This window comes from Trachypithecus francoisi, unplaced genomic scaffold (genome assembly GCF_009764315.1).
Source record: "Trachypithecus francoisi isolate TF-2019V2 unplaced genomic scaffold, Tfra_2.0 Lachesis_group11, whole genome shotgun sequence".
NCBI lineage: Eukaryota > Metazoa > Chordata > Mammalia > Primates > Cercopithecidae > Trachypithecus > Trachypithecus francoisi.
In genome coordinates this window covers 123,026,422-123,051,741 of record NW_022681456.1, presented here as the reverse complement: position 1 = coordinate 123,051,741, position 25,320 = coordinate 123,026,422, and the positions used below count along the sequence as shown (strand labels likewise).

The 25,320-nt window shown below is 51.4% G+C and overlaps 1 pseudogene; it reads left to right on the top strand.

Annotated features, from left to right (window-relative positions):
* On the top strand, positions 1-20,231 carry LOC117090920 (annotated as a pseudogene).
* Positions 20,232-25,320: the final 5,089 nt, after the last annotated feature.

The window sequence follows — 25,320 nt, the reverse complement described above, 5'->3', positions numbered from 1 at the left end:
ATGCACACAAAGGAACAACTGGCTCAATGTGAGTGAAGACATTCTTAGGGGGCTTTCATTTCTTTTATTCTGTAACAGGGAGTCTGGGAAGCATTCTGGACACGTGGCCTGCGCTGTCACAGTTCCTCCTTGCAGGATCGCAGATGTTTGGAGATTGTAGTGATAACTGTTATCATTGAGAATGTCATTCTCGCAGGCTCTAATAAGTCCGGATTTATTCAGTGTTAATTTGTTAAAGACAACTGTATTTCTAGCCAAATCCATGTTAGACATTTCTCCTGGCAGTGTTGCTGGGGCTATTTCCGTGGCTTAGTCTTAGGGAAGCACACACCTTTGAATACTGCTGAAGCTGTGAGTACCCAAAGCACACCAGAGTACTTTTGCCATATGGGGTGTTAGTCACTGATACACGTCTCAGTCAGACCTGATGGATTCTTGACCCCTTCCTTTTTTAATTTTTTAATTTTAATTTTAATTTTTGTGTTTTAAGAGCACAACCCCTCAGGTGGCCACCATGAATCTCTGGTATCTTCAGTTGTTTGAAGCCTATTTGCTGTCTCTGGTTCAAACATATTCGAAGCCTGATGATGCTTCCCTCGGTTGTTCTCCTGCTGTGTGACCTCCGCGCCCGTAGGGTTCAAGACTGTCAGAGCTGGGAGTCCCCTTCACATCTACCAGGGTTTCCAGAACCTCCTTTATCTAGCCCTGGGGATGGAAGAGATGTCATCAGAGGTGAAGGCTTATTAGGTTTACATGCCATTGATAACGAATGAGGAGGTTTTCTTTTATATAAGGGGAGCTTCTTATAATGTGCTTTAGTAGGTAAAGAAGCTTTTGAGGTTTGCTTTCTCTGGAAGGATTATTTGTGATCCTGCCCTTGCTTTCAACAAAAATATAATTTGCATACCAGTGCATGTTGTGTTACTGAGCACTGGCTGACAAATGGTTCTTAACTCGTCATTCACTCCGCCACTCTTTCTTGAATGGCATATGTGTGCCAGCTGTAGTAGGGACTTGCTAGGCTCTAGGACTACCCCTTATGAAACAGGGGTCCTGGGGGAAGCAAATGCATATAACTATAAACGTTTGTGGGGATATCAGCGGGGGCGCCTATAGGTGCAAAACTTCATTCATTCATTGTCCCATCTAGGAGGTTTTGTGTCTTAGCAGCGTGTTCCATAGTAACACATTCCTGTATCAAAATATTCATCATATTATTTTGAAATTCTCTGCTTAGGTATGTATTTTTCCCACTAAGTTTAGAACTGGTTAAGGACAGGCTATGGGGTATGTAATATATGTACACACACACACACACACACACACACACACATATATATATATTACCATTGCAAATATACAATATATATTTATATATATACACACATATATTTCTCCCTCTCTATATATACACACAACACACACACACACACATATATATACACACACACATATATATGAAATACACACACACACACTTCTGCCAAGCACAGAAAGTCAAAACTAGGCAAAGGTTCTTTTAGGGTTCATGAAAAAATAGATGTGCTTAGTTGAGAGCGTCCTTAATTTGCCAGGGGAAAGACAGGATGGATTCACAAAGGGAGATAGTTTTTTTTTTTTTTCTCCTTTGTTTAACTCTTGAATTCGAAATAATCCAGACTTACGGAAAAGTTGCAAAAATAGTACAGAGAATTCCCGTATGGTCTTCCCTCAGGTTCCCCAAACATGTCACCCCATTTGTACTTTCTTTTTCTCTCTCTGTAGATATAATTTTTTTTTTTTTTCTGAAATGTTTGAGAGTGGAAGGTAGAATGCAGGGCAGGGTGAAAGGCGGAGGGAGAGAGGTGGGTTTGCACACTTTTTTTTTTAACCTTCTGAGATAGAGTTTCGCTCTTGTCACCCAGACTGCAGTGCAATGGCATGATCTTTTCTCACTCTAACCTCTGCCTTCTGAGTTCAAGTGATTCTCCTGCTTCAGCCTCCCGAATAGCTGGGATTACAGGCACCCACCACCATGCTCGGCTAATTTTTTGTATTTTTAGTAGAGGGGTTTTACCACCTTGGCCAGGCTGGTCTTGAACTCCTGACGTCTGATGATCCACCTGCCTTGGCCTACCAAAGTGCTTGGGATTACAGGCATGAGCCACCGTGCCTGGCGATTGGGAGGCTTTTGCAGTAACCCAGAGCGCTATGATGAGGGCTGGACCTGGTTGGAAATGATGAGGAAGGTGAGAAGTGGTTAGGTCTGGCATATATTTTGAAAGGAGAGTTTAAATGGGTTGGATGACAAGAGAGAGAAAAAGAAGTTTTAAGGATGATGTCAAGGATTTTGGCCTGAGTAACTGGGAGACTAGAGATGCTGTTATTGGGATGGGGAAGATTATGGGAGGCGTGGGTTATAGCAGGGAGAATGAAAAGTGCGTTTGGGGCATGCGAAATTTGAGGCCCAAAAAGAGATGTCAAGAAGTGTTGGCCCGACACGGTGGCTCACGCCTGTAATTCCAGCACTTTGGGAGGCTGAGACAGGCAGATCACCTGAGGTCAAGAGTTCGAGACTGGCCTGATAATTATTAAAATCGATCATTTATGTTTACTAATTAATCATATTATTGCTGCTAATACCGCAGGGGGTGTACACCTACCTGTGATGTCATTCCTAATATCCAGGGACAGAGGACATGATCTTAGTTTTAATATTGCAGTAGGTGTACACTCACGCTGTGACACTGATCCTAATATCCAGGGGGTAGAGTATGACATGACTCCCAACTTAGCAATGAATGGACAGCCACCCGGTGATATTGCTCCTAATATTCATGGAAGAAGCCTATGATAATACTCCCAATATCGCAGAGAGGGTACAGCTCTTCTGTGATATGGTTCCTAGTATCCGGAGGGGGAGAGGATGATAATAATTCCAGTATCGCAGGCTGTGTTCACCCGCCCTGTGATATTGTTATTAATATCCTGGAAGGGAGAGGATGATATGACTCCCCGTAGAGCAGGAGGCGTACATCCAGCCTGGGATATTGTTCCTGATATCCATGGAGAGGAGAGGCTGATATTACTCCCAATATGGCAGGGGGTGTACATCCACCCTGTGATATTCTTCTTCATATTCCAAGGCTGAGAGGTCGATATTACTCCCAGTATCACAGACACTGTACACCCCCGTGTGATACTCTTCCTGATATCCGGAAGGGGAGAAGATGGTATTAATCCCCATATCGCAGGAGGTGAACACCCACTCTGTGATATCTTTCCTAGTATGCAGGGGGAGAGGAGATAATATTATTCCAATATTGCAGAAGATGTACACGCCCCCCCATGATATTGTCCTTAATATTCCAAGGCACAGAAGATGATGTTACTCCCAATATCGCAGAAAGTGTCCACTCCCCAGTGATGTTGTTCCCATGGTCCAGGAGGGAAGAGGATGATACTACTTTCAACCCCTGCACCCTGCAATGCTCTCACCCTGCAACACCGACACCCAGCTCAACCTGACATGGGACCAGAGGTGCTGGCTGGGGGTGTTGATTGCTTCTCTTTTCTCCCTTGCCAGACTCAGTAGAGGAAGCTGAGACTGAGCAGCCGCAGGAACAAGGTGCGTTTTGCAGGTGGCTCAGGCTTCCTCTGGTTATGAGCCGGGCCTTGGGGTAACGCCGGGGGAGGTGACAGAGCTGAGTACGGTGGGCATTGGATGCGGCTGTCACCCCTCTGTGCTGTGGGCTGGGGGCTTGGGGGACGTTGACTGAGGTGGGCCTGAACCTCTCGTCTACTCTGACACTGGAGGCTGTGGGGTCCCACACTTCTTCCAATGAACATGCTGGCCCGCCTGGTCCCCGACCGAGATGGGACATCCTTTCCACTGCTGGGGCCCACATGGAGCTGTGGGTTCCTTTCTCATGACCTGGAGAAGCTGCAGTTTGCCCTGTGCTCTGCCTCAGAGATGGGAGGCCACACTGCCCTCAGCAGGTAGCAGAATTCAGAGCCTTAGGTTGCAGGGGCCTCAACTGAGGTCCCTGAAGGGTCTGCCCTTTCCTGAGGGGCTGATTCAGGGAGGCCCTCCCATCTCCCCTCTAGGGCTCTGTCTCTTCCCCTCACACAGGGTCCACATGTGGACAGCCTGGTGATGTGGACGCCCCAAGGGCCTTGGAAGTTCCCTGGGAATGGGATCCATCCCAGTACATTTGGGATGCAGGCACAAGGTCCCAGAGGAGGCCCAGGAAGCCAATGGGGAAGGGAAGGCTGTTGTAGGTTTAGCCTCGGGGAGGGGGTGGTTCCACCCTCTGCCAAAGTCCGTGGAGCAAAGGCACGTGGCTCTCCAGCTGCCCCAGAGGCCAGGGTGGTGGCTGGGAGGGGCTCTGTGCCTCTGCTGGGTGGGGGAGATTTCTTAGCTAATCTAGTGAAGTCAAGTCAGACATTTGCCTCTAAATCGTATTTATTTATTTTTTAATTCCAAGGCTTTACAGATGAATAAGGAGACAGTTTGTATTGAAAATAGTTTTTACATGTGAGCTTGAAAAAGAAAGTCTGTTTAAATCTAGTTTTTTCCTTCCCTGTAATGCCTCCTTTCATCCCAGGTTTTCCAACAGGAAATGCGTTCATTTGCTCACCTCTGGGAGGGGGCTTTGGCTAGGAATCCACCAAAGACAGCAGGTGCCAGTGGACTGCTTGAGCAGTCTGGCCTTTGTGAACCCTTTAGGAACTGTGGGCTTCAGGTTTTCAGACCATCCAAGGTGAAGGTGGCCACAGGGGCCTGGAAGCTTTCCCATCCTTCCTGCAGGGATGGTCCATTTCCCTGCACGGAGCTGGGTACATGGGTACAACATCCCTGTCCTGTGCCGTCGGTGGCTTTACCAATTTTGCATAGCAGCTTTTGAGCTGATCAATAGCTCTGATTGGCTGTTGAGGATTTCATGGATTCCTGTACCCCACCGGGGGCCCATATGCTGACAGAAGTGACATTTGTAGTTGTGGTGCTGCATACACATGGGTCCAGTTAGAAGGCTTTGATTCTTTCTAAAGGGAAAGGCATCTCTGAGGGATCACTGAGCTGACATAGTCTCCTCAATCCATGCTATCAAGTGGGCAACAAAGCAGGACAGGAGGATGATTTCGTAGGAGAGTCGGGCCACGGGCCTGCGTGTTCTCTCTGTCCCCATAGCGCTGGAGTTCCTACGTGCTCCAGGCCCCGGGTTTGCATTGCATATAATTCTCAAGGGCTCATGGCAAGCTGTACCAGGAACACAGAGGATGGGGATGCGGGGACCCTGCCCCCAGTGGACCAAGGACTCACTGCTGGACTCTAATCTGTCTAGGTATTTTTGTGACTTGCAGAAATACCTCCACCTTGCCTGGGCCTGGAGTCACAGGAGACCCTTCCGAAGGTAAGGAATGTTCTGGAACAATGCAAGGCCTACCCAGGCTGCGCCCAGGAGCCAGCGTCCTGGGGTCTCTGTGCGGCATCCAGCAACGTGAGCTTGCAGGACCCCTAGGAGCCCTCCTTCTGCTTGGAAGCTGAAGACGACTTGGAGGATCCAGAGGCCGTGAGCTCACGGCTGCTGTTCTTGAACACCTCCGGATACAAGGCCAGCTTCTGTGGCCTGTACGATGTGGCGCTGCCATGGCTGAGCGGCATGTTCTGCAGCTTTAGCAACGAGGAGGAGCAGACTGGGCGCCTGGCACAGGCCCGAGGGGCAGCCAAGAAAGCTGGCCTCCTCATGGCCCTGGCCAGGCTCTGCTTCCTCCTGGGGCGGCTGTGCTGCAGGAGGCTCAAGCTGTCCCAGGCCCAGGTGTACTTTGAGGAAACACTGGGGACCCTGGACGGCAGCTTCGGGGACCTGTTCCAGGTGGTGGCTGTGTACGCCAACCTGACCAGCATTACCGGAAGCAGAACCGGAAGAACTTTACACAGGTGGTTCCCAAAGCCATGGCCCTGCTCCTGGGGACGCCCGGCCACATCTGCAGCACCGAGGCGGACGGGGAGCTCCTGCAGCTGGTGCTGCAGTGGGCGGTGGGTGGCCAGAGCCTGCAGGCCGAGGCCCGGGCCTGCTTCCTGCTGGCCAGGCACCACGTGCACCTCAAGCAGCCCGAGGAGGCCCTGTCCTTCCCAGAGCAGCGGTTGCTTTTGCACAGGGACTCGGGAGCCCCAGATGCTGCTTGGCTCTCAGACTGCTCCCTGCTCCTGGCTGACATCTACAGCCGCAAGTGCCTGCCCCACCTGGTGCTAAGCTGTGTCAAGGTGGCCTCATTGAGGACACAGGACTCACTGGCCAGCTCGCTGAGGAGAGTCAACCTGGTTCTCCAATAGCCCTCCAGCCCCACAACCTCCCCACCCAGACTTCCCACTACCTCAGGGGAGTGCTGGCCTCCCTAATCCTGGGCACAGGCCAGGCTCTGCGTGGCCTTCTCCACGCCAGCCTGGCCCAGCCGTACAGCCACCATGGCTACCACGGCCGGCCATCACCTTCATGACGCAGGCAGTGGAAGCCAGTGCTGTTGCCAGAGTTTGTGCCATCGTGGACACCCTGGTGGCCCTGGCCTGGCTGCACGTACTTCATGGGCAGAGCCGGGTGGCCTTGGACATCCTGCAGTCTGTCCAGGATGCAGTGGTGGCCAGCGAGGACCAGGAAGGTGTGATTGCCAACATGGTGGCCGTGGCTCTGAAGAGGACGGGCGGGACGAGGCAGGCAGCCGAGGGCTACTACCGCGCCCTATGGGTGGTTTGGGACCTGGGCCAGCAGAGGAACCAGGCAGTGGTGCTGGCCAACTTCAGGACCCTGTGCCTGCACGTGGGTGCCAGCAGGCTGGCCCAGCACTACCTCCTGGAGGCCGTGCATCTGTTCTCGAGGCTTCCCTGTGGGGAGTGTGGCCGGGACTTCACCCACGTACTCCTGCAGCTGGGTCACCTCTGCACCTGCCAGGGCCCGGCCCAGCAGGCAAGGGCTACTGTGAGTGGGCCCTTCTGGTAGCCGTGGAGATGGACCACGTGGAGTGAGTGCCCTAGTTCCTCCTGTGCGTCTTCTGGGGCCACTCGGGTCAGGGCGCACCGGGGGTTTGTGATTTGGAAACAAGTGGTGGTTTTTCACCATCGAAAGTGCTGAGTCATGGCCAGCAGCAGATGTTGGCAAGCGCCCTGGAGACAGGCCGTTCCCATGCAGGGCCAGGCCCTCTGTGCCCTACTGGGGCAGCCAGCTCTTTCGGGTTTGCTCAGGGACCATCCTGCCTTGAGCACGGAAAGTCCTGCGTTCTGGGAATCCCTGGCCATAACCCTGGGATCAAGGCAGGCTCTGCTGAGCTGGGACTTGGGGCCCCTCCATGAGCCAGGCCTTGAACGCCAGTTCTTGTGCCTGTGTTATCTGCTTGGTATCTCGGCAGCCCTGCGCACCTGTCATCCCACTTCACAGAGGACACAGGGGCGGGTGATTGCCCAAAGCCACAGAGCAGTTCATGCAAAAGCAGCTCGTGCAGAGTGTGCCAGGCCCCACCCACAAATGGAGCTTGTGGAGTCCTCGGGAAGCAGGTGCTGAGCATCGGAACGTGAGCTTCAGGCCAAAGAAACCACAAAAGGGTGAGTGACATGATGGCGGGGCAGCACTTGGCCCCGGGTTAGGGAAGCCTCTTTAGTCTGGTACCAGAGGGTTGAGAGGATTTAGTCAAGTAACAGGTGTGGATGAGGGGCTGGTGGTGGGGGAGGGGCTGGTGGTGTAGCCTGTGTGAAAGCCCAGGGGTGAGTGAGTGGGGGTGAGTGAGCGGGAGTGAGTGAATGGTGGTGAGTGAGCGGGGGTGTGATGGGGGTGAGTGAGCGGGAGTGTGAGCGGGGATGAGTGGGGGTGAGTGAGCCGGGGTGTGATGGGGGTGAGTGAGCAGGAGTGTGAGTGGGGATGAGTGGGGTATGAGCGGGGGTGAGTAAGCGGGAGTGTGAGCGGGGATGAGTGGGGTGTGAGTGGGGGTGAGTGAGCAGGGCTCATACAGGGAGGTGCAGAGTTGGGAGTGGGTGGGTTGGGTGCTGGATGGTGAGAAGCTCTTCTGGAGAGCTAAGCAGGGTCTGGGGCCTCAGGCTGTGCCTTGGCCTTTTCCCTAAGAGCACTAGGGAGCCATGGAGTGCTATCGAACAGTCACTGCACACTGAGCAGTAAACGGACATTAGGTGGGCAGGGCTGTCCGAAATCTAGGCCGCAGAGAATAGATGAGGAAGTTGAGTCCAGGGAAATGGCTGAGACAAGGGATACTGTTGAGTCCTCTCTGCCTTGCAGCGCTTTGTCATGGCACAGTGAGACCATTCGGAGGTGCCTCCTGTGGCCTGGACCAGAGCTCCAGGGGCTGTGACCAAACCTGCCCATTTCCCAGCACAGGCCTGGCACTCACTCCTGTCCCTAGGAGGGATGAGATTTTGGAAAGGACCGTGTGAAGGGGCCCTGGTCCCACACATCTGCCCAAGGAGGGGGGGGGGTTCATACCCAGGCTTCTTCCCCAGGGGCATTCTCTGACTGGAAGGAGACCCTCCAGGAGCCCAGCGCCCCAGCCCCCACTGCAGCCTCCGGTGGCTCCTGGCACAATACCCTGTGGCACCTCCTCCTATGAGGCCCTCCCCAGGCTGCTGGGGGTTTCAGACTGGAAATGCAGGCCAGGGATAGAGATCATGCTTTCCTGTCTCCCCACCCTGCGCTGAACGGTCGAGGAGACCGAGGGTGGGGTTGATACCCCACATGCTTACTTGGGGTCATTTTTGAGACACTTTCGGTAGTTTGTGTCCTTCTAGGAGTTTGGCTGTTGTGTCTAGATGGTCTGATTTTTTGGTGTACAATTGTTTGTAGTGTTTTCATGTAATCCTTTTATTTGTCAGGTCGGCAATAATGTTTCCTCTTTCATTTCTGATTTTAGAATCTTGGGTTTTTAATTATTTATTTATTTATTTTTATTAGAGATGGGGTCTCATCATGTTCCCGCAGGCTGGTCTTGAATGCTGGCCTCAGCGATCCTTTCATATCGGCCTCACAAAGCGCTGGGATGACAGGCGTGAGCCATGGTGCTCAGTCTCTGATTTGAGTCATTTGTGTCCCATCTTTCTTTTCTTGGTCAGTCTGGTGAACGATTTGTCAATTTTATTATTTTCAAAAAACCCACTTTTGGTTCTGTTGACTGTCTCTTTTGTTTTTCCATTCCCTGTATTTTTACTTCCCATTTCCACTCTCACGTTTATTATTTTCTTCCTTTTATTCACTTTGGGTTTAGTTCATTTTTTAGTTTCTCAAGGTGGAAGGTTAGGTTTTTGATTTGAGATTTTTCTTCTTTCTTTGAATGTAGACATTTACAGTTATAAATTTCCCTTTCAGCACTGCCTTAGCTGCATCTTGGAGTTTTTGATATGCTGTGCCTTTTTTTTTTTTTTTTTTTTAGGTTTTGCTCCATTGCCCAGGCTGGGATGCAGTGGTGCAATCTTGGCTCACTGCAACTTGTACCCAGGTTCAAGCCATTCTCATGCCTCACCTTCCTGAGTAGCTGGGATTACAGATGTGCACCACCCCACCCAGCTAATTTTTGTATTTTTTTATAGAGACAAGGTTTCACCATTTTTCCCAGGCTGATCTCAAACTCCTGGACTCAAGCGATCCTCCCGCTTCAGCCTCCCACAGTGCTGGGATGACAGGCATGAGCCACCATGCTGGCCTGGGCTGTGCATTTGTTTACATTATTCTCAAATTAGTTTTCAGTTTCCCTGATGGTCTCTTCTTTGACTCACTGGTTGTTTAGGAGTGTGTAATTTCCACATATTTTTGAATTTCCCACGTTTCCTTCACTCTTGATTTGCAGTTTCGTGAGGACTGTATTCAGCTGTCGTTGGGGGGCGTGTGTGACAGATGTCCATTCAGTGTATCTGGTTTCCGGTGTTAATCTTCGGAATGTTTCTGACACTAGAAAATCAGAAGCTTTCCACTGTTCCTAGCACCGTGGCTTTGGGAGAGGCCAGTGAGCCTGTGCGTTTGGAGCCTGGTTGCATGAGAGAAGCATGTGTGGGAACACCAGGGCCTGGCTTTGAACCCCATTCCCCCAACATGATGCCGAGTGTGGCAGACATGACACTTGGCTTTGCTCTCTCAGGGTTCCATCTGCGACAGGGGCTACTTGTGCCCCTGGCCTCATCAGCTCAGGCTGAAGGCGGCCCTGGTCCTCGCCAGAGGGGCTTTGTGAAGCAGAAATAGATGGCCTGGTGCAGGGGCTGAGCCTGGCCAGGACCTTGGCCCTGGGAATTGTAAAGAAGGCCGGCCTCTACCATGAGCATCTGCACCAAGCTGTGCCCATGTCACGGTGTGCTCGGTGTCTGCCCTTGTAAAGGTACATGGCCTGTCTATGCTCAGGCTCCCCGCCTATGGGGCCCAGGTTCACAGAGGTGTGAAAGAGACAAGCACAGCACAGGGGCCTCCGAGCCCAGCCAGCCTCGCTTCGATGCTGGGAGGCTGACATCTTCCATTTTGTCTTCTGCCCAAGCCAGCTGCGGGCCGTCCAGTGGCTGCGCTACTTCTACAGTGTCGTCATGCCCAGTGAGGCCCAGTGTGTCATCTACCATGAGTTCCAGCTGTGCCTGGCCCGCAAGGTGACCGACAAGGTGCATGAGGGGGCAGTTCCTGGAGACCATCAGTCAGCTGTACCTGTCCCTGGGCACCGAGCGGTGAGGACTGGCTTTGCCATGGTGGGGGTGTGGAGGGGGGCAAAGGGGTTGGGGGGCAGGGAAGGGAGGGGGACACAGGGAAGCTTGGGGGGGCAGGGAGGGGGCACAGGGAAGCTGGCCCAGGGCCCCATCAGCCCCTTTCCTTTGGATTATTTGGTTCCTTGGCATCAGATGCTTTGAGCTGGTGGGTCTCGGGTCGTCCCAGGGCTGCTGCTGGCCCGTGAGTCCCAGTTTGAGCCTCCCTTGTTGGGTCAAAGGTCATCTCAACCCCAGCAGAGGCAGTACGTGCACTCTGGGCTGTTCTTCCTACTATGGTGGCTTTTGTCATCTGACCTCTGTCTACCCCGAGTCTTCACTCCTGGCCTTCATCTGTCCCCTTAAATGTGACCATAGCAGCCACCTGTGGCTTCTCTCCCACAGAAGAAAGAGCCAATTGTGTCACCTGCTTCCCTGGGGCAGGGCTTCAAGGTCTCACATCCCATAGGTGGCCCACTTGGCTTCCCCCGAGCATCCTGACCTGGTGGGGTAACCATGGCCCTGGCCACCCCACACACAGCTCCCGGTGACATTGCTGCAGTCACAGCACCTCGAGTGCCGGACTTACTGAGAGCAGGGAAGGAATGAGATTCCATGGGGACCCGGGAGACTGGCTCCAGTCTTGGCCTCGAGGTTCACAGAAGGAAAATGGGCCAGTGTGCTAGAGCCATGCTTCTCAAAGTGTAGTCCCTGGACCAGCAGAACAGCATCTATATCACCTAGGAGCTTGTGGCAAGTAGGAGTTCTAGGTCCTGCCCCAGGTCTGTGGAGCCAGAAGCTCTGGAGGCAGGGCCAGCAAGCTATACAGACAGGCCTCCGAGTGACTGTGATGCCTGCACACCTTGAGAACCATCGGCCTAGATAGCCTCTGAATACTAATGTCTCCTGGTGCGTCTGGAGAAGACACAGGCCATGTCTGGGAGGCAGGGGAGATGGACTAGCACACTCCTCCTGCCACAGGGCAGCATGATGCTCGATTCCCTCAGAAGGATGTCCTTCATCTTTTCCATGCCGTGTGTGTTCACTCTGGCCCTCCCAGCAGCCTGGGAAGGGCAGAACACTGTACACACAAGAGGGCCGTTCCCAGTCCCCACATTCCAGATTCATCTGTCACCAGACCCACGGGAGGAGGCAGACTGGTTCCAGGAGGATGAGAGCCCTTGTTCTGACACCTGTGTCTGATTCCAGGGCCTACAGATCCACTCTGGACTACACCAAACAAAGTCTGGGGATGTTCATTCACCTCCAGAAGAAAGAGGAGGCGCATGCCTGGCTGCAAGCAGGGAAGATCTACTACATCCTGTGGCAGAGCGAGCTGGTGGACCTGTACATCCAGGTGAGTGGCAAGGGATGCAGGAGGGCCCTTGTGCTGTTCACTCTGTCCATCCATCCATCCGTTCATCCTTCCATCATCTATTTACCTGTTCTTCCTTCCATCCATCTATCCATCATCCATCCATCCATCATCCATCCATCTGTCCTTTCATCCATCCATCATTCATCCATTCTTTTATCTTCCATCTATTCACCTGTCTATCCATCCATTCACCTGTCCATCCACCCATCCATTCATCCTTCCATCATCTATCTGCTTACCTGTTCATCCTTCCATCCATCTATCCATCCATCCATTATCCATTCATCCATCCATCCATTCTTCCATCATCTTCCCATACACCTGTGGGTCCTTCCATCGATCCATCCATCCATCATCCATCCATTCACCTGTTCATCTTTCCACCCATCCATCCATCATCCATCCATCCCTCCGTCCATCCATCCATCTTTCCATCCATCCTTCCATCCATCTATCCATCCATCCATTCACCTGTTCGTCCATCCATCTATCCTTCCATCTATCTTTCCATCATCCATCCAACTGTTCATCCTTCTATCCATCCATCATCCATCCATCCATCCGTCATTCATCTGGTCACCTCTTCATCCATCCATTCACCCTTTTGTCCATCCATCCATCTTTCCATCCATCCTTCCATCTATCTTTCCATTATCCAGCCATTCAGCTGTTCATCCTTCTATCAATCCAACCATCTTCCATCCATCCATGATCCATCCATTCACCTGTCCATCCATTCATCCATTCATTCATCATCCATCCATTCACCCGTCCATCCATTCACCTGTTCATCCATTCAGCTGTTCATCCATCCCTCCACCCATTCTTCCATCCATCCTTTCATCATCCATCCATTCACCTGTTTATTCTTCCATGCATCCATCATCCATTCATCCATCATCCATCCATCCTTCCATCATTCATCCACTCGCCTCCTCATCCTGCCATTCACCTGTCCATCCATCCATCCATCCATCCATTCATTCATCATCCATCCATTCACCCGTCCATCCATCCATTCACCTGTTCATCCATCCTTCCATCCATTCTTCCATCCATCCTTTCATCATCCATCCATTCACCTGTTCATTCTTCCATGCATCCATCATCCATTCATCCATCATCCATCCATCCTTCCATCATTCATCCACTCGCCTCCTCATCCTTCCATCCATCCATCATCCATCCATTCACCTATTCATCCTTCCATTCATCCATCCATCGTCCATCCATTCATCCATCCAACATTCATCCATTCTTTTATCATCCATCCATTCAGCCACCATCCATCCACCTGTTCGTCTGTCCATCCATTCATTCATCCATCCTTCCATCATCCATCCATTCACCTGTTCATCTTTCCATCCATTCATCATTCATCCATCCATCCATTTATCCATTCATCCATATCCATCCATCTATCATCCATCCATCCTCCCATCATCCATCCACTCACCTCCTGTTCACTCTTCCATCCATCCATCATTCATCTATCCATCCGTTTATCCATTCATCCATCCATCCTCTATCCATCCTTCCATCATCCATCCATTCATCTGTTCATCCTTCCATCCATCCATCATCCATCCAGCCATCATCCATCCATCTGTCCATTCATCCATCCATCATTCATCCATCCTTTTATCATCCATCCATTCACCTGTCTATCCATCCATTCGCCTGTTCATCCATCCATCTTTCCACCAACCATCCATTCACCTGTTCATCCTTCTATCCATCCATCATCCATCCATCCATTCATCCATCCATCCATCACCCATCCATCTATCATCCATCCATTCACCTGTTCATCCTTCCATCCTTCCATCCATCATTCATGCATCCATCCATTTATCCATTCATCCATTCATCCATATATCCATCCATCCATCATCCATCCACCCTTCCATCATCCATCCACTCACCTCCTGTTCATCTTTCCATCCATCCATCATTCATCCATCTATCCATTTATCCATTCATACATCCATCCATCCTTCCATCATCCATCCATTCATCAGTTCATCCTTCCATCAGTTCATCCATCCATCCATCTGTCCATCTCTCCATCCACCCACTTATCCATCCATCCATCACCCATCCATCTGTCCATTCATCCATCCATCATTAATATGTCCATCCATCCATCCAACCATCCATCCATCCATCCAAGCATTCATCTGTCCACACACCCATCCATACATCCATGTGTCTATACATCTGCTCATCCATTCATCCATCCATCCACTCATACCTAAGCCACTGCTGAGCACCTGTTGTGTGCCTTTTCCCTCCCTCCAACTGGTTCCCTCACATCCTCCCCCAGTGGCCAGCATCTTCTCCCTGAGGGCAGAGGCGTGGCCCCTCACAGTGCCTAGCACCTGCTGGTATACAGCTCATGCTCAAAGAATGTGACCACTCAGTTAACACACAGAAGAACGTGCTCCAAGCGAAACGTGGCACATCTCCTTACAAAATGAATCTATCATAGCAGCTGTTTTCAGAGGCTTTCCCAAACACAGTGTGATCTGGAACAAATTGTGAAGCCCACGAGCCTGGTGAAGCTTTCATTATTGAGCACCTGCTGTATACCTCCTTGAGCTGAGGAGAAGGATCAAGAGCTCATGGCCAAGAGGGGACCAGGCCCACCCACAAACACTGTTGATGTGTGGCCCTGAGCTGCGGCAGGGATGTGGCAACACAGAAAGGAACCAGGGGATGGGCTCCCAGCAATCTGGGGGCCACAGAGACTGTTTGAGTGCAGGGGGGGGTGTGGGCTAAGGCTATCCCTGGTGGTAGGATTCACAGGTGTCGGGCTCCTGGGCTGCAGCTGCTCAGTCACCTCCTGGCACTCAAGTGCATCAGTTCATTGTCCTCATGCCAGTGGTGGGGCAGCCCTAATTCACAGGTCTGAAAAATGCTCAGGTGTACCTGCAGTGTGTGAGAGGAAGGAGGCTGGCGAAGGTGGGTGTGGCCACCTCACCAGGTGTGGGTCTTGAGGGAACTTCTGCTCCTTTCAGGTGGCACAGAATGTGGTCCTGTACACAGGCGACTCCAACCTGGGGCAGGAGCCGTTTGAGGCAGCTGGAGACATCTTCTTCAACAAGGCCTGGGAGCGGGAGAAAGCCATGTCCTTCTACCGGGTGAGCTGGCTTGTGGGCCGATGTGGGTGGGCCTCAGGGTGGGCACCTGGAGGGCTGAGGCACAGGTGTGGCAGGGCAGAGGCCTCCCACCTGGAGGCAAGGCCACCCATGCACATGCTTCATTTCCCAGTGGTCTCACCGGGAATGATATTGACCGTGCCCCTGCCCGGGATAAACGCTTGGGGCCTGGATGTGGCAATGGCCCTATCCTTGCCTAGTGGTCTCACCGGGAAGTGGCTCTACCCTTGCACCTGATGATCTCAAGCAACCATGACTGGGAAGTCCCATCCCCATCTTCTAGATGAGGAAGCTGAGGCTCAGAGAAGCACAGGGGCATGTCAAAGGACACACAGCATGTCATTGGGAGGCCCAGGGCCAGGGCCCAGGTCTGCCTGCACCCCGAAGCAGGGACAGCTTCTCCCTTCCTCTGAGCTCACGGTGTGGCTCAGCCCTGGGCACAGATAAATGTGTTTTTAGAGCAGAGAGGAGTGCTGGCTTCCCCCAGTCAGACCCCCGGTGCCCAGGTGGAGAGGCTGGTCTGAGGCTGCCGGGTATAGCTAGATGGGCTTCAGGTGACTCTTCAACCCCCAACTTGGGTGTCTGAACCGTGCGTTATCTCAGAGCACAGAGCTCTGCGAAGGTGCAGGGGTAACTGGGGTGTGGGATGCTCCAAGCACATGTTTGAGCTCTGAGGAAGGCGCTGGGCAAGGTGGGTGCTGCGGGAAGTCTGACCCCACCTGCCTGTGTGGTAGGACCGGGTCCTGCCCCTGCCGGTGACTATGGGCAACCACAAGGCAGAGCCGCAGCTGCAGCTGTGCAACAAGCTGGTGGCACTGCTGCCCATGCTGGAGGAGCCCCAGGAGGGCTTGGAGGTTGCCCACATGGCCCTAGCACTCAGCTTCACTCTGGGTAAGTCCCCTGAGACCCCGCTCTGCCAGGACCACACTTTGCCAGAGCCGAGCCTCCAGGTCTGTAGGGCAGGAGCTGAAAGAGCTGCTGGATTTTCCTGGTCTCCTGTCCAAGGCAGGCAGATCTGCCCAGCTGGCTTCCCCGTCCGGCCGTGCGGCACAGCCCGAGGTCTCTCACGCAGTGCTGAGCTCTGCTTCCTCTATCTCTTCCCGCTGCTGACCACAAGGGCCACCCACTGTGCCCTCTGCCTTCCAGACATGCCAGGCATCTCGGCCCCTGTATGTGCCAGGCTGAGTGGCACATTCCCTTTGTCTTGTGCTCTTCCCACCCTCATCAACCACACGGCTCGCTGGCTGATGAAATCCCGGTTCCCCTTCCAGCAGCCTGCCCCTTAAGGCCAGGCATCCCCTGGTGCTGTGCCAGGATCGTCTGTCCTCTTCCAGAGACAGGGAACCCTGGGCGGGCCGCATGCCCCAACGCCTTGTGCCTTGGGGCCCAGTACACAGTAGGTGTGCAGCTGTGTGGGAATGCATTGAATGCAGGCTCCACGGCACCCACACTGAAAAGGGGAGGACATCGGAGACAGCCTAGGTGGGTTTGTGCATCTATGGGGGGACCTGGAGCTCAGGCACGCAGTGACTCCCCAAGGTAAGGGGCTCTGATCGTGACACACCCAGGAGGAGTGGGATGTCACGTCTGTGGGCTGCCTGGAGCCGGGGTGCCCGGGAGCACCTGGACTGCATGGGTTTTTGGCTCCCCTGGTTAAAACAGTGAACAAAGGCAGGTGGCTATGTGTAGGCAGAGCTGGGCCATCCAAGTCCAACTTTGCCAAAGCCTCACAGTACACGGGGGCAGGCCTTATTAGTTCTGCTTTACAGATGGGAAAGTGAGTCTGGGAACCCGGAAGGGACTGGCCAGAGCTGCCCAGGTGACCGCAGGTGCCTGGAGGCAAGCCAGGTGCTGCCCGGGGTCTGTATACCTGCTCCTGAGGGGCCTGTGCCTGACTGCCCCAGGGAGCCACGTCCTCACACCTGCCCCTTTGGCCTACACCCCAGGGGACCGGCTGAACGAGCGCGTGGCCTACTACCGGCTGGCCGCCCTGCACCACCGGCTGGGCCATGGCAAGCTGGCAGAGCACTTCTACCTCAAGGCCCTGTAGCTCTGCAACTCGCCGCTGGAGTTCGACAAGGAGACCCTCTATCCCGTGAAGGTGTACCTGGTGCTCGGTGACATCATTGTCTACGACCTGAAGGTTGGTGGGGAGGGACAGGGCTGAAGGTGGGTGGGGACGGGCAGGGCTCGGGGTGTTTCCAGCCCCCTTGGAGTGGGGTCTCTACCCAGACCCCAGGGGCCTGGGTTCCAGCCTTCCTTAGGAATGGCCCAGTGGCTTCCCTGGAGCTCTGCATGCGGCTGGAGGAACCAGAAAGGTTAGCAGATACAACCCAGCTCCCAAGCTGGCCAGGCCCCACCCTCAAGAACTCAGTCTCAGCCTGGGACACTGACACATGAGCGGGCAATGGTGGCCTCTGGGTAAAGAAGGGGGATTGTAGTCAGGGGGGCCCTCCTGGAGGAGGTGACACAAAACTGAGTCTTGACAGTCAAGTGTCAAGTTCCATTTAAGAAAGAAAACAGGGTCAGGAGAAGGACATTTTGGAGGATGGCCTCATCCTCACATTGAATCCACATTGCAAGATCCAACCCAAATCCCGGCGCCTCCTCTGGGAAGCCTGCCCAGGGTGCCAGCCTGCACTGAGCAACTCCTTCCTGGAGTCCCAAGACACCTTGAATCTTCACATCACCCAGGAAGGGTGGGGTGGGACCGGTGTCTTACCATCGGGTTCACAGACAGGGGATCCCCAGCTCACGGCAGGTGCAGTGGGGCGGGGCCCCAGCCAGCCAGGCTGAGACCTTGCTGGGTCAGGTCTGTCTCGAGGGGAGGTGCTGTGCTCCCTCTGCCCCAGCCGTGCAAGGGTGGAGAGCTGGGACTGGCAGACTCAGACTGGGGTGTCTCCACCCCTCTGCCCAGCAGGCACCCACTCCTCCTCAGCATCGCACCAGCACCGTGTCAGTGCTCCTTATGGGCTGAGGGGCCAGGGCGCTCCAGTCCAGGGACCCAGATCTTGGCCTTAGAACAACATGAGGAGCTGAGGCAGCCCTAAGACCTCGCCCCGTATCCCTCACCACAGGCCTGGGGCTGCCCCGGAGGCTCCCGCTCAGTGCTGGCGACACCTGGTGGTCAGAAGGGGTCCCTGTGGCCTCCCAAGTCCCAGCCAGACAGGGAGGTGCCAGGTGTCAGGCCCAGAGGGACCCTGCTCACCGCTCAGGGGCTCACCTGGGACCCAGGGGACGGGCCTCCCAAAAGTGGGCCTTTATCTCTCTTGGTCAAGCCTGCCACCCACTCCACCTGCCCAAGAGGAATGAAAGGGCCAAGTAGTACCTGAGAGGCCAAAGTCCATGGTTGGGGTTGAGGGGCAGAGGCCTCCTTCACCTCCTTCCCATGCACAGCCCTCTGGGCCTCATCGTGACTATGCTGTCAGCCCAGGCCAGCTTCCCAAAGGGAGGCCCCCTCGGAATTCCCCAAGGGCACTGTCTTTCCAAGGCCACACCCTCCTCCTTGTATAGGAGGCTCTGGACCCAGGGCCCAGAGGAGGGGGAGAGAAAGCCTGGCTGGATGGGGCCTGGAAGGCTGGCAGAGAGGCAGGGGTAAATGGGCATCCTTGTCGATTGCCTCTAAAATGGGGTCCCCTTTAGTCTACACGTGAGAGTGAGCCCTGGAATAGGGTGGATTAGGTGTGTCCTGGCTCAGCCTGCCACTCACTAGCTGCTGCATACACTACAGGCACATGGAAATGCACACGCAAATGCACACAGGCACAGGGACACGCACATACAGGTGCACACACACAGGCACACGCGCACGTAGGCACACAAACACAGGCACACACAGGCACAGGTGCACACACAACCACATAACAGTTACACATGCACATGCACAGGCACACACACAGGCATGCACACAGACACACAACCACGCACACGCAGATACATGCTTTGGCTAGCTCCTTCCTGTTTAGTTAGGATGCCCCCACGCCTTCAGGACGCCCTTGCCTCCCACCCCCGGCTGAGTCCGGGGTCTCCTGGGCCCCCCACAGGCTCCTGGGCTTCCCTCTGCCACAGCCCGGGCCACCTTTGTGGTCAGTGTTCAGTCCCACGTCCCTCAGACTGGGAGCAAGGATATTAGGCTCAGCCATGCACCCAGCACAGAGTCCAGTGTTTCACTGGGCCGGGGGGCATTGGATGAGCAGTGGCAGTAACTCGGGGTCTTCTCACGCCCCTGCTCCGTGTGTGGGGCAGGGCAGTGAGGGAATGGACTGCTGCATCTTGGACTTTGTCCTTGGCCCTGGGAGCCATCTTGAGATGGTAAAGAGGGACAGGCCAGGCCTGGGTCTTAAAGAGGTCCCTTGGGTGTCCCCATGTGGAGGAGGCACCTGGGGAGAAGCCGGGGCGGGGGTAGATGGGAGGGTCAAGGTGGAGGTCTGGGAGGCAGCATCCCAACCCAGGGATGGTGAGTTTGAGCCAAAGATGCATTGAAAGTGGGAGTGGATGTCTGGGGAGTCACACTCCATCAATATTTCAGGGAACATTGCCAGGGAGGACACCTGTGAGATGGTTTTGTACCTGGCCTGGCCCGTGGAGGGCCTGGAAATGGTCAGCATGGACAGGGGCCAGAGGGGAGCCTGGGTCACTCAACGCTGTGCCCCTGCTGTGGCTTGCAGCCACGGGTCCTGCATGGAACTCTCAGAGCAGGCAGGATCTGCCCTGACCTCAGCCCGTGGGGAAAGCAGCCACTGCCTGCAGAGAGGGTGGGACTGGGGCAAGAGGCTTGGGGTGAGTGGAGCATAGGGATAGTCAGGAAGGCTTCCAGGGGTTTCAGGATTGTCCCCACCTCCTGCAGCTGAGACCACAGGAGTGTCACAGGCTTCGGGCCCCCCCCCCCCCCCCCCGGCGGCTGGCGGACCCCGACCGCCGGGGCCTGGGGGACGCAGGCCCCCACGATCCGGGGCCCCCAGCCGCCGCCACAGCCCCGCCCCCCCAGCATAGAGTTAAGTAGGAATATCATCCATCTGACTTGTGTGTGGACCATAAGGAAATCTGAGGGCTTTCATAATTATTAAACTGACCTTCAGTGACAACACAGTTAAACTTAATGGTCCATGTTATACTCCAGCAAACAGTCACATGTCTCAGATCTTCCCTAGTTCTTTTACTCCTTTAACAGCACAGCTGGTAGATAATCTGTATCTCAACTCTCAGATAACATACAATCCAATAGTAATATTATAAATAATTCAAATTCAATAAAGCGTCCTATAGTACTGATAGCAGAAATCTATCTCAGTATATTCCTAAACATCAAATTGTCTGCCTTTGCTAAGCTTACACAACATTGTCTTATTTATTTACAACAAATGCCAAACCTTTTACAAATTAAAATAATTACTTATGCCTGTCTTATTATTTTGCTATATTTTGAAAATGATATATGATATCCACTATGTAATTTTTTTTTTTTTTTTGGTGAGACAAGGTCTTGCTCTGTTGCCCAGGCTGGAATGCAGTGGCACGATCTTGGTTCACTGCAACCTCTGCCTCCTGGGTTCCAGCAATTTTTGTGCCTCAGCTTCTCGAGTAGCTGGATCTACAGACATGTACCACCATGTCAACTCATTTCTGTATTTTTAGTAGAGATGGGGTTTCACCATGTTGGCCAGGCTGGTCTCGAACTCCTGACCTCAAGCAATCAACCAACATGGGCCACCCAAAGTGGTGGGATTAGAGGTGTTAGGCACTGCGCCTGGCCAACTATGTAGTTTTTAAAAGGCTGAACATATACTTCAGTAAGTTAGATACAAAAATAACAATTTCAGATATTTTGATTTCCCTTTAATTTATTTTGACAAAGATATATGGATTCGAAATACTTTTTCTGATTTTTTGGTTTATTCATTAATTAATTCATTTATTTATCAATACTCTAGTGAATACCTTCTTTCTTTAGTGCTAATGGGGATGACGGTAATGAATATACGTAGAACCTGTTCTTGTGGTGCCTACAGTGTGGTATAGAGGAATAAAATAAACAAATTAAAAATAGCTATAGTCGGGCACGGTGGCTCATGCCTATAATCCCAACACTTTGGGAGGCCGAGGCGGGTGGATGACGAGGTCAGGAGATCGAGACCATCCTGGCTAACACGGTGAAACCCCATTTCTACCAAAAATACAAAAAATTAGCTGGTGTGGTAGTGGGCGCCTGTAGTCCCAGCTACTTGGGAAGCTGAGGCAGGAGAATGGCGTGAACCCAGGAAACGGAGCTTGCAGTGAGTCATGATCGAGCCTCTGCACTCCAGCCTGGGCGACAGAATGAGACTCGGTCTCAAAAAAAAAAAAAAGAAAGAAAGCTAGGTATATGATCTTATTCATTCATTTAATGTTGTTAATGCATCACTCTAGGCAGTGGGAATTGGTACTGAACAAGAAATGTTCCCTTCTTTCTGGGAACTGATGGTGGCAGAAATTTAAAATTAAAAATAAATGTACATGGTAATTATTGAACTCTAACAGGTGATCTTCATAGAAGTTAACTCCTAATGATGATAATTCCTTAGGAATGAAGAAATGAAGAAACATAGATGCCTGTTAGCAGAATGAAAGTGCCATTTTTATTATGAGACAGGTCTAGCCTGCAGAAAATTTTCAGTTTTACTTGGAAATGAATAAAATAGATTAACTTCCTCTAACTTACCTTGAAATTCCTAAAATGAAGCAGCAGATGGCACCATCACCTCATTCACACCTGCGGATTTTGTGACATCATTTTGGTTAACTCATGCTGGCTTAGCTCAGCTCAAATACCACAGGGAATCTTTTTTTATCAGTTTTTCTGTACTTACTTTATTTGCCATACAAGGATCCCAACAGAGATTTAAGATCCATTATCATATTACTGGTGAAGAAGCAAGCACAGAAAATTAAACAATATATCTAAAGTCACACAGTCCATCAGTGACAGAGTCAGAAGCAGCAATGGCACATGCGGCATTTATTGGATAGCACATAGACTCTGAAATTCGAAGCTCTGCCAGTGACCTGAAGTTTTTTCCTTCTTCTGTAATGTAATTTACCTGTATTGAGTTGTTTCTTTTTTTAAAAATTATTTATTTATTTATTTAGCCTTAATTAGTTTTGAGGTGAGGTCTGGCTCTGCTGCCCAGGCTGGAATACAGTGGTGCAATCTCTGCCTGCCATGTTCAAGCAATTCTCTCACCTCAGCCTCCCAGGTAACTGGGATCACAGGGGTGTGCTACCACGCCTGGCTAATTTTTGTATTTTCAGTAGAGATGGGGTTTCACCATGTTGGCCAGGCTGGTCTTGAACTCCTGACCTCAGGTGATCCACCCACCTAGACCTCCCAAAGTGCTCGGATTATAGGTGTGAGCCACTGTGCCCACCTTTTTTTTTTTTTTTTTTTTTAGACAGAGTCTCACTCTGGTGCCAGGCTGGAGTGCAGTGTCAGGATCTCACCTCACTGCAACCTCCTCCACCTACCGGATTCAAAGGATTCATGCCTCAACCCCCCGAGCAGCTGGGATTACAGGTCTGTACCACCACGCCCTGCTAATTTTTGTATTTTTAGTAGAGATGGGGTTTTGCCATGTTGGCCAGGCTGGTCTCGAACTCTTGGTCTCAGGTGATCTGCCCACAGCCTCGGCCTCCCAAAGTGCTAGGATTACTGTGCCCGGCCTGTTGTCTCTCTTTTTAAAAATGAATGGAATTTGTCAGGTGAATAGCTTCCCAATATTTTCATAGCTCAATTGCTTTTTTTCTAAATGAAATTGTATATAAAATTTCCACCTATCAAAAAAGCAACATCAGAGATGAGACCTTCCTGTTTGGCCTGTCTTGCATCACATTCTGCTATGCTTTTCTACTAAAGATAATGCTGAGTTATAGGATACAGGAGGAAAAAAACCAATTGAGTTAACATATTTGACTGAAACATGGATGACCAATAAAGTAGCAGAAGTGAATGCAATGGAACACAAAGGCACTATGGGTAAAATAAAGAAGGGTGACCCGCAGGTAACCTAAAGCAAACAAATAAACATACACAGCTGAATTTTGCTTCCTATGTCATTTTTTTCTTGACTCCCACATTTGGAGATGTTTTTCTTTTTCCTTCCAAAGTTTCTCCATTTGTACCCACATAGGAACAGTCTATTTAGAGGGTAGATTTTGCCCCCATGCCATTGCTTAAGAGTCTCCTGAAACTACCTCCTGCATTCAAAATGAAAATGGTCAGTTTGGGACTGAGTGTCCTTGGTCAACTGCCTTGTTCCTGCTTCTTCCAGTTTATCTCGCTCGACCCCAGGACTCCTTTTCCCAGCTACTCAGGAGGCTGAGGCAGGAGAATCGCTTGAACCCAGGAGGTGGAGGTTGTGGTAAGCCGAGATGGCACCCCTGCACTCCAGCCTGGGCAGAAGAGTGAGACTGCATCCCACCGAAAAAAAGACAATTCAAAATTCAAGTCAATGATAAGTTTAAAAGTACCCAAACTTGGTTTCTTGAAAAATTCAATTAAGTGAATTCTAAAATTCGTTTAATTGAATTTCTCTCTAATTGTACTCTTGAAAAAGAAGTAAGTGTAATATCTACTATTGAAATAGTCAGAAGAAAAGGAGAGAGGAGAAGAAATAACACTTTTTAAAAAAAGAGGTGGACACAGAAAACTTACAAATAGGCTATTTATTGTATAGAAATTTACTTATAAACTTATAATTAGTCTATTTATAAGTTTTCTATGTCCACCTTTTCAAGGAAGAAGAGTCCTGGGGTTCAGTGAGATAAACTGGAAGAAGCAGGAACAAGGCAGTTGACCAAGGATGTTGAGTTCCAAACTGACCATTTTTCATTTTGACTGCCCGAGACAGTTTCAGGGGACCCTTGAGCAGGGGCATGGGGGCAAAATCTACCCTCGAAATAGACCGTCCCTGTTATGGGTACAAATGGGATTACAGGCACCTGCCACCACACCCAGCTAATTTGTGTGTGTGTGTGTGTTTTTTTTTTTTTTTGAGACGAAGTCTCGCTCTTGCCTCCCAGGCTGGAGTGCAATGGCGTAATCTCAGCTCACTGCAACCTCTACTTCCGGTTTGATTTAGCATTCAAATTGGAAGAGAAGTTTGATTTTTTTTTTTTAATTGGGAAGGTACTTTGAAATGTTGCTATCTTCTGAGGACTTAACATATTTTTCTGCAGTGGTTCTTAAGTTTAATGCTTAACTTGGTTTTAATAATCTTGTGTTCTTTGTTATTTTTATTATTTTTTTGAGACAGAGTCTTGTTCTGTTACCCAGGCTGGAGTGCAGTGGCACCATCTTGGCTCACTGCAACCTCTGCCTCTGGGGCTCAAAGAAATCGTCTCACCTCAGTCTCCCAAATACTTTGAACCACATGCACATACCACCATAGCTGGCTACTTTTTTGTATTTTTTTGTAGAGATGTAGTTTTGCCATGTTGCCAGACTGGTCTCGAACTCCTGGACTCAAGTCATCCACCTGCCTTGGCCTCCCAAAATGCTGAGATTACAGTCATGAGCCATTGTGCCCAGCCATAATCTTTTCTATTTAATTCATGTATCCATTTATTTCTATATATTTACATGTTTACTTATTTCTCTTCATTTATTTGTATGAGTTTTCAAGAAAGGCACATTAGACATGTACAAAATTGATATTTGTTTGAAAAGAATGCTACTTTTTGAGGTTTAATTCTGAGAATAAACACTACTACTTAATGCATATAGCAGTGAATGAGCAGACCGACTCAGCTATTCTTTTTTTTTTTTTTTTTTTTTTTTTTGAGACGGAGTCTCGCTCTGTCGCCCAGGCTGGAGTGCAGTGGCCAGATCTCAGCTCACTGCAAGCTCCGCCTCCCGGTTCCCGCCATTCTCCTGCCTCAGCCTCCCGAGTAGCTGGGACTACAGGCGCCCGCCACCTCGCCCGGCTAGTTTTTTGTATTTTTTAGTAGAGACGGGGTTTCACCATGTTAGCCAGGATGGTCTCGATCTCCTGACCTCGTGATCCGCCCGTCTCGGCCTCCCAATCAGCTATTCTTTTATTTTTTATTTCAATAGGTTT